Source organism: Micropterus salmoides, unplaced genomic scaffold, assembly GCF_014851395.1.
Source record: "Micropterus salmoides isolate LMB-PRFRI ecotype aquatic unplaced genomic scaffold, ASM1485139v1 Ms_hic_scaffold_1, whole genome shotgun sequence".
Taxonomy (NCBI): Eukaryota; Metazoa; Chordata; class Actinopteri; order Centrarchiformes; family Centrarchidae; genus Micropterus; species Micropterus salmoides.
Window position 1 is genome coordinate 35,540,378 of NW_024040040.1, and position 10,579 is coordinate 35,550,956.

A 10,579-nucleotide genomic window follows, 5' to 3' on the forward strand; every position below is an offset into this window, starting at 1 on the left:
TTCAGCATATCCTGCACTCAAGGGATGGGGTGGCGATCGGGAATCGATTTTTTATTCAACTCCCGGTAAACCACACACAGCCGCAAACTTCCATCCTTCTTGCGCACACAGACGATGGGTGAGGAGTATGGGGACTGGGACTTTTGGATCCATCCTCTGTTCAGTAGGTCCTCCAAATACTCCTTCACTTCCTTGTGCAGCGGTTTGGGTACTGAGGTGTAGGTGCGCCTTACTGGGGTTGTGTCGCTCAGCCTGATTTTTAACTGCAGAGATGGAATGTATCCCACATTGTTCTCGTCTTTTGCAAATGCAGAACATTCTTCTCGTAGCATCTGTCTCACCTTTTCCTGCTGATCTGGAGTCAGGTGATCAACTGACACTGGTGGGTCCCATGTCTCCGACTGTCTGTGTTCTCTTTCGTGGTTTTCAGGTGCGCTGGCTGTGCCGGCTTTGCTGGCTGCGTTTTCACTAGCGCTAGCTGCGTTTTCACTAGTGCTGGCTGGTCTCACATCTACTGGGTAAATAGCCTTGACTTGCTGTAGCTGTCCCAGAACTGTGCGGGGAGTGAGAATGATGTCATGGTTGCTGTCATTAGTGACAGGGATGGCCACCTTAGACCAATTTCCCTTCTGCAGGCAGACTACGGTTTCAGTAATATTCACCCCCTCGGGCCATTTCGGGACCTCCTCTGGTTCAAAAAGGACTTCCTGTCTTGTGGAGAGGGGACCTGTCCTCACTGTACACTTGACCTCTCTAGTCTGGCCTGCTGGAATCACTGTCTTTAATCTCCCAACTTTCACCACTCCATCTTTGTCATCCTGGTCACTGCTCTGCACTAAGTGAATCAACACACTTGCCTTTTTACAGTCAATGGAGAAGGCTTCTCTCACCACAGCAGGTGTAACCCTGGCTCACTGGAGACAAGCACTGGCACAAGCAGCTCTGGCTGTGGGCCCCTGCTAGATCCTAACTCGAACTTTAGCTCAACCCAGCCTGCAAATGGTATTGGTGTCTGGTTTGCTGCTCTACCCACAAGAGTCTCATCCTCACCCAGCAGTTCATCCATGTTCCGTAACCGGATGTATGCACCAGGTATGGAGCAACGACGATCAAGCCATGTGGTGTGGTGTGGAGAACCGGGGTTGAAATACAGGCAGGGATGAGGTTGACTACTGGCAGGTGTGGCAGGCTGACGAGGTGGCTGATGAGGTGCAGGTGCGGGTCGTTGGCTGGGTTCAGGAGCAGAGGGAGAGAGAGCACACACAGGGGAGGAAACACAGGGAGGCAGGCAGGGAACAGAAAAACAAGGAAAAAGCAGAATAACTGATAAAAAGGAGAAAAAAAACAGGACATTCACCGTCAGCTGGGCTGCCACCACAACAGAGACACTGGATGACGTTCTAAAACTGTTGGATAACTTGTTTCACAATTACTTTATGTTACCTTGAGAAAATGCTGTTGTCTAAGTCACAACATTGAGCTGTATATGTAGGCATCCTGTACAGTAATACAATGTCTTTGTCTTCCTGCCACAGGGGGGACAGAACATCTTTATGACTGGCTGCCCTGCACAATGTGGTATGTTAAATAGCTTTTGGTTGTGTATAGACTGTTTGTTATGGACTGTTTTTATTTAGGGGATGGTTGAAAACTTTGTTCCAGTTAAACTTTATTTGATAATCAGTAAATCCACTATCAGAATTTAATATGGACATAAATCACATAAGGAGAGTTAACATATGGGCATTAGCAAAGTTAATAGGCTATAGAGACTTTGATAAAGGTAATGTATACCTGTATAACAACAAGGAAAAGAGAAAGGATATGATATATACATATTTACACATTTAGCAGTAATTTGTAGCCTTATATTAGTAAGTTTAGCCTATTACAAACAACGTGAGTAGGCACCGTAAATGTTTTAATTTATTATGGGTGTTTTTCATATATCATTGACCATACACTACCATACACTGTTCATATCATTGACCACCTAATTTACATAGCACCTTAATCCTTACTAACAAAATGCAGTATTGTGTAGGTACTGAGAACTGCAAATGCTAACATTACTAAGCACACAGTAGCAATTTTATTTAAGTCATGTCGGCTGCACAAACATTTTGGAATTCTAATAAAACAATATACAAATGCCTAAAGCTCTGTACTACGTTACGTAACTCCCGCCGAGATTGAACATAACCCCGAAACGCGTGTATATAGGCCTACTTGCTAAAATCGCCTTAATAAATCACCACCTGTTTGCTTTTTTAAGATAAACCACATAAATTCAGTGTAATATATGCTTCTGCTGCAGTTAAAAATTTAGATATTCTCCTGTTATGTGTTTCTATGAAAACCCTATTTTGCAAACTACCGTGATGCTGATTTGTTTTGTTTTTCAGCTCTGAAAATATCTAAAATAAACCAAAATCTTTACTTTTGAAATTCCCCAAATTATGCAAAACAATATTTCTACAAACTAAGTGTTGTAGTATCATCAGCATGAGATCACTGATACCTGGTGTGATTTTTGAGACACTACAGCCTTTAACAGTGAAGTTATTGAATATTGAAAAGAGACGTACCTAATATTAGGTATGCAAAAGTCTTTTTTACCCTAAACAAAGTGTTGTAGTATAACCAGCAGTATATCATTAATGTGTAAGGTGATTTTGAGGGCACTATATTGTGTAAGTGTGAAGTTATTGAATATCTCTGCAGAATGTGTTTTCGGTGTTGCACTTTGTAGACGGTCCCTGCACACTCGTCTCACAGCCGGCTGCATGTAGAGACCAGTGTCAATTGTTCTGCTCCTAGGAAGACTCATTTATGTGAAAATGTACTTGTAGCTCGTTGTCTACTTAACTACGATAATAAAGAGGCATCGTTTGTGTTTTAAACACGTTTTGCTAACGAGTTATTGATCCCGGAACTTTACTGAACTCAGGATTAAATGGCACCTTTCTGTCTTTTCTCATAATTACGAGATCCGGATCTCGTTATTATGACATCTTATCTCGTTATTATGACATCTTTTCTCGTAATTACGACATCCTGATCTCGTAATTATGAGATAAGGCTTCCAATTTTTTTTTCTTTGGTGAATGCAATGCGCTTCCGTAGTTATTATTATTCCTCATGTGTTAATGTAAAAGCAGGATTTTACTTCACACTGCTTGTTTCGTCAGTCTAAACCTAAAAATGTTTAAAAATATATATTAAACAATCAAAAGGAAAACAGGAAAATCTTCACATTTGTGAAGCTCAAACCATGAAATGTTTTTACATGACAGGACTTATTACATTATCTAAATAGTTGCCAATTAAAGTTCTGTTGATCAACTAATGTACAAGCTGTACTTGTATAAACTGTGAGTACCTGAGTACCTTAATTTATACTCTTCATATTGTTTGTGTGCAAAACGCCTCCTTTTTAAAGTAACTAGTAACTAAAGCTGTCAGATAAATGTAGTAAAGTAAAAAGTACAATATTTCCCTTTGAGATGTGGTGGAGTACAAGTACAGTAGAAGTGCCATTCAAGTACAAAGAGAACAACAGCTTTATCACGCAGTGTAGCTGTGAAAAAAAGTCTGTATCAAGTTGCTGCTAATGCAAACTAAACATGTCCTGTTGCGCAGCTTCACATTAAAAGCATTTAACTGGGGAAACACTAGTTGACTTTTATTTTGAAGTAATCACAGGTAATGCAATCTGTTTGTAAGTGAGATTTACGCTCAAATGCGTCTACACAAGACAACCGTAATTTTCAACAGTTTTCTTAGTTACTGTCCACCACTGAAGAATTTACAGGCATATTAAGTTCACACAACAGACAAGTCCATCATATGTGTTTATTATAGTGGTGCATGTGTATGCATCACAACAAAGATATTTATTTATACAGTTTTACAGGATGTAAGTCAAAAATGATTGGATTTGTCTGTCTGTCTGTATGTACATTTAGATGATGTCATATGGAAAACATAAAAGAAAAACATTTAGGGTTTCAATGCTATTTGACGGTATTCAGTATGCTTTTACTACAAATAACTACAAAATAATATGGGTAGTATGTGCATATTGCAAACAAATATAAATCCTCATATTATGGAAATACCAATGTACATTTGAATTATACTATATTATCTAAATTACACAGACTGCCATTTTTCTATTTTTTTTAAATAAAAACACCTACAGAATCTAGCAAAACTTTCTTGTAGATACTTTGGTACAGCTATTTAAAACAGAGGCAAGGCAAGTTTTTTTGTGCAAATCAGTTCCTCTGTGTTGTTTGGTAGTGGTCTTTAGGTGTCTTCTTCCTCAGACTCGGGGCTGGTGAAGCAATTGTCATCCCACTCCTCAATGTCCTCCTGTAAGGAAAGAAAATCACATTCCATAGTGGCTATACTGCTGAATGCATTAACCGCCTGTTTGTGTTGACTTCTAAGTGATTGACCCCTCCGATTGAGGACACTGTTGAGCCCATGTGTAGCGTCCTCTGTCAAGTCACCGAAACCTGTGGAGGAATAGTGGAAAAAATAGAAAGAAAGATGACACATTAAACAAAACATTTGTAATTTGTAATGCTGAGTTTGCAACTTCCACATAACCTTTTAGTCATTATATTTAGTGTATTTACAACTTCTACATTATGCACACCGGTGCCAAATAGCTGGTCAGCACAGTGCCTGATCACAACTCAAAGTATAAAGTAGAGTTCCCTGGATCGAAAAGGGATTAAAATTTGTAAAGACAATGTAGAGTGATGCCATAGGCTTATACTATGGAAATTAACTAAAAGAACAACAAGCTAAACTAGCAATTCATACATATCATACCATGTTCATGTCTCTCCCATGGTAGGATGTATCCCTCTGTCAGACTGCAAGCCAACTCCTCGTCAATCGGACCTCCTTCCACTACGGTGTTGTATTGCAAGACCTTTTCACAAAGGTTCTTCTTTAACTCTTCTTTCTTTGTCTTGCCAGGTTGCTCTCTGCAAATTGAAACGAAAAGAAAACTGTGTCATAATCCCAGAATATTATTGTTTTTTGAAGTGTTATTAATTTAAATAACTTGATTTGACAACAAAAAAATGCGGACGATACAGATCTTGCTTCTTGCCTTGTTGCCTTCTATTATTTGTATAAAGGTACAGTCATTAACAGATGTGTGTGTGTGTGTGTGTGTGGGTGTGTATACATATATACAAACATATATATATATGTTTGTATATATGTATATACATAGTGTACTTTACATGTTTTACCTGTGACTGCCCATTGTCTGACATCACACACCCACTGCTGTATTGTGTCCTGATCAAGGTTGTGCTCCTTCTTGATGTTGCTGAGGCTGGCAGCTTCCACCTTTGCCCTCTCTGTCTATCTTTTAAAGAGAAAAAAATAACAAAATGTCAGAACAAAAGCTCTACGCACCACCACAATGCAAAAACCTCCAATTTTACTTGAGCTTTCGGTACACATTAAATATCTGTGTAGACTACCAAGCAGACTTGTGGATAGGAGAAAAATGTCTGTACAACAGTGAGGTTACAGTCTTGCAAGATAACTGACCAATACTAAGCACTACCCTCCCCTCAGTTACATAAAATTAATAAACCATGATTATCAAAATAGTTGCATACTTATTTTCTATAACATGATTAAACAATTAATCCACAAATAGTTTCAGATCTAGCTGTAGTTGGTGCACTGAGGGAAAGGGGCAGTGCTTAGGCTCTCAATTATAATTTACCCTTACTTTGAAATATCTGTGGGCTAACACTTGATGAAGGTTGTCCCACTTTCTTCTGTTCCAACCCATGGCCTGTCGTGTTAGCATGTTCACTCTTCCTAATGAAAAAAATAATGCACCCACAAGCCAAAAAGTAAGCTTTCACATCCAAAAGGCAATAAGAGAAACCCAACAGACATGCCTAGACCTTATCACTAAAAGTTAGTTGAACTGATTACAATACAATGACAACTTTCGTTAGAAAAGAACAGAGAAACTTTGTTTTTTAATTCCCTGTAAAAACACTATTAAGTATTTATTTAGGCTACCACAGCGTGTAGTGTAAGTGTAACACCAACCTGCCTTTGTCATGTATTTTGTGACAAGTGCTGCCCTGGAGAGAAAGCTGTTCAAGAAAATACTACAATTAAATTTTGGTCTCCATTACATTAAAATAATACCCACACCATAGATCTTAAACTTGTAGTTTATGAGAAAACATGTGTACTGTATTATCCTAGGAATTTAGGACCTGGACTTGAATGTTATATTTACATTAGCACAAACAATTATCTCTAAAACATCTCATGGCACAAGCTTTTTTTTTGGTGGGGAAAAACAAAATCCCTGTCCTACAAATTTGAACAAGCAGCTGAAAAGCAGTTGGTGAAAGATAACACAGCACGTTCTATTATCCGACCCATTATTTCCCTATAGCTACAGCCATACCAGACTTAAAGTTATTGTATGTACCTCACATTTTGCTGTATGGGCTTTGGCATGCATGATGCTCAGGAATGGCCTCATTTCTGTCAATGGCAGAAGCTCTGGTAACCCCTCTGCTACTTTGTTAAGGTAGGGCCAGTACCTAAAAAGCAGGAGCAGCATAATGTGAGTGTAACAAAGATCCTTTTTTAATTGAAATCTTAAATGACTAACATCAGCTGAGAAACAAGACATTTTAATCATGGAGTTGAGTGGACAATGAGGATTACCTGCATGTAACATCCATACAGAAGAAGGTAACATTTGCCTTCTTTGACATCTCTTTTTGAAGAAACATCGGATAAGCAAATATTTCTCCACGGTAATGGTTCAGTCCTCGTAAGAGACCCATGTCTGATAAATCAGAAGAAAATCTAGTGGTTAAGAATCAACTGACCCACTAAGGCCTGGCTTAAGCACACATCTCTGTCATCTGAGTGCCTATAACAAAATATATGATATATATAATACTTGGCCACTAATAATAGGATAGATAAATATCACTCAGCATGCAAACGTGTGAAATGCTTTAAATTTTTACTCAGAATAAGACTTGGACGGCCATTATTAAAACTTATTAACATTAACATTATTTAAACTCAAATATCACACACACACACACACACCTGCAAACTGCAACTTTAACGCCCTCCTCGTCTATCTGAGCACCAGACCTGTTGGACATCTCTCTGCCAGCAGTGAACTTGGCAGTACTGCAGACAGCACTGTCATTTGCCTATAAAGTCAGTTTATTACACATTTTAAGATACATAAAAACCCCAAACTAAAACTGTATAAACAACTATTATAAAAAAACAAATTAAATGTTCTTACACTTCTCATGTTGCCTCTGACAAGGTCAACAAAGGTAGAAACGTCCTCGTCCTTAGCCAGGAACAAGCCCTCATATATGGGTGGCTCCTCAGTCCTGTCCATGATAAGATAACATGTGTCAGTAGTACTACATTTACTATTTGTTAAAATGTATGTTATGATCACTGAAAGACAACCCGAAGGGCTACTATTTGTGTTTGACAAGTCTAAAATAAACTTCTGAAAAATACCTATACCTACCCTTTTGACTTGCTGAAGCGGTAATGTTTTCGGTTTCCATCAGAGCAGACAGCCAACATGTCTGGAGAACATGCTTGACACTCAAAATGATGGACCTGGCACATATCCTCTTCTTTGTACTGACACAAGGTAAACTCAAAAAAGCTTCGCTGAAACATATCTGCACAGATACTGCCTGCCTGCATATTAAGAGCTGTTTGGTTAGGATTTTTTTTTTCTGCAGAGCATGAGGGACAAGATTTCTGAGGCAAGCAGAGATTGTATCGTCCTGTGAACAAGTGAATATACTGTAGTAAAGACTAAAATAATTTCAGTAACCAAATTGCAACAGACTGCCTTCTATACAGAGATTCAAATATATGATATATTAGCTATTTGCCTGGAAATGACATGGTGATAAAAAGCTTTGCGTTGCACACAGTGGTAAAGTTCTATTGTACAATAATACTTGCACAAAAAGGAGGGCTTTCAGAACAACATACCATTGATGGTGACCACAGAAATATGCTTCCCTGGAGTGATTGTGAGGTCATGAGTGCATTCACAAATTGACCCTGGTGCAGGAACAGGCAGCTGACATACTGCAAAACAGAAGTTATGAAGGGTGTATTTACAGCTTCTCTTCGGTCCCTTAGATGCATTTCCCAAAACCTCATTTTCAAAATAGTGCTTTAAAACCCAACAATTAATCCAAACTGGCCACACCACTATTCCAACTGTAACTGTCACTATGTTGAAACAACATGTAAATGCTTCAGCACATTTTGAAAAATATTAAGACGCAATTGACTTAGCTGGGCAAAGATATGCTGGTCACAACTGTCAAAACCAATCAGACTTTTGTTATTCAGCTATTAAATTTCACACTTGCACTTTAGAGTTTTGAGAATAAGTTTAGAATGAGATTAGCATTTTAGAAAAAATGTCTAAGCCATTTAAAAACACTGTTAAATATAAACATGTGCGCTCTCTACAACAACATTTGAGGAATTACACTATAAGTATGAGAAAATTTGATATAATGCTAATTTTAACATACTTTGTTCACAAAACTGAGCCTGGCCATTTTCATTGACCACCACAGCAGTTGTAGGGGGAATGGGCTCAAGGAATCCTTGGAACACAGCCTCTCTGTCATAGAAGACATTTCTCTTGTGGGCCTCCATGTCACAGGTAGCACAGAGGAACTCCATGTCCAGTGGTACACAGCCCAGGCACCTAATCACAGCTTCTACAGCACAGCATCTGTGACAACTCTGCATGAATACTCTCTCGGCTGAGAGCTTTGCATCAAAAAGCACAGGCCTATCAGTTTTCATTCTCACATCTGTGAGAAGCTGCCTTTGTTCAAGCAGAAACCATTCTGCCTGTTCCCCCCGGAACCTGGACTGCAGTTATGGTGTCCCTTAACTCTTGGAGTCTTGTTTCTAAAAAACAAAAATATACATTCACTTGTCCTTAAAAGGTCTATACTCATGATAATAATCACACACAAGTATATATCAGTGATACTCTGAGTCTGTAGTGGAATGAGCCTCTGTAGTGTGACTGTGAGTGGTTGTGAACCCCGCCTTTCGCCCGATGTCAGCTGGGATTGGCTCCAGCCTCCCGTGACCCTGTACGCAGGATAAGCGGTTGACGGATGAAAACTAAAGTAAAGATTATCAGTCGCATGCTCTTAGTGAGAACAATTTTCACAAACATTGCAGCACCATTTTGTCAAAGTGGTATCTGACTCTCATTTTATAATACGTGTAAGCACCAAAACATTATTTAATGAATTATCTTTATTCCTGGATACAGTAATCATGTAATAGTAAAGAACAAACCTGATCCAGGCAGTGTGTTTCCCGACGTTTCTCACGTCTGCCTGTGACCATTGGATTAGTGAGCGATCTCTTCCTGCTTGTCCTCATTTTTCTTTGAGGAAAGGCAGGATTTTCCATGGCAGCCTGTATATTTGCAGAGCACTTATATCAGCAGCACTTATAATAGAGCATTATTCAGTAGTTGTATAAAAGGGTCTAACTAACCCTTTACATCACATCTATAAACAGCAATAGCAATTAGGTTTTTCAGACCTAGGTATTTGCTTATCATGACAGGCCTTACCCTGGCATCATGGAGATGAGCATCACTAATTAATACTGCCATGAGGATCCTGGCATCATTGGGATCATCAAAGATCCTCACATCAGAATTGAGGGACATCGCATACAAATACAAACAATACAGATGCAATATAAAAACAATACACAAAATGAGAGAGAAAGAGAGAGAGAGAGAGAGAGAGAGAGATTGGCTCTTAAAAGTGACATTGTTTTGATTTGTGTGCGTGTATGTGCGTGTTGGTGAAGTCAAATCCTCTGCAAAGACTCCAGGTCCACTTTTTTTTTTTTTCCCAGTCCATCCCTGATTGCGGTAATTCCCCTTAGTTACACTTCTGACATTTACTTTACACTTTGAATAAAACTTTAACCAGGGTTAACCAATGCAACAGCACAACAGTCTTCACAACATAGACAAATACATGAGTTTAAAATGATTTTGGTAGCTGGCGGTGCCACAATCCAGCTGTGCCGGGGACAGCTGTCATTTGGCTGGCTAGCTAACTACTTCGGCGGGTAGCCGTGCGAAAGATAACGCAGCACTAACAAATTCAACCTTTTCTCCTGGGATGAAACGCTACACAGATCGGGCTACAACTAAAAAAATAACAGCAAAGGTTTTGCGTGCTTTTTAACAAACTGTAGTCAGGTGGCAGGTGAAATGAGTGGTAAAAGCGCATTGATTATGGGTAAGAAGCATGCGTAACGTGACATATCGTTGCCGAGGTAACGACTGAAAGTCTTCTGATTCATAATAATAATAGTTAATATTATTCGCTGCTATGACAGAAAATACATTTGAAAATAATAAAATATCGTAAAGGGTTTAATAACGTAAAGAGAACAATCTATTTAACGTTCTTTAGAAATACTCCATCTGTAAATTGAT

At 38.9% G+C, this 10,579-nt stretch overlaps 1 long non-coding RNA gene across 1 annotated transcript; it reads left to right on the plus strand.

The window, feature by feature from the left end:
* The first annotated feature begins 1,354 nt into the window (after nt 1-1,354).
* On the plus strand, nt 1,355-5,174 carry LOC119907766. Its single transcript, XR_005445130.1, has 2 exons — nt 1,355-1,578; nt 4,996-5,174. It is a non-coding gene; the product is annotated as an uncharacterized LOC119907766 (long non-coding RNA).
* Nucleotides 5,175-10,579: the final 5,405 nt, after the last annotated feature.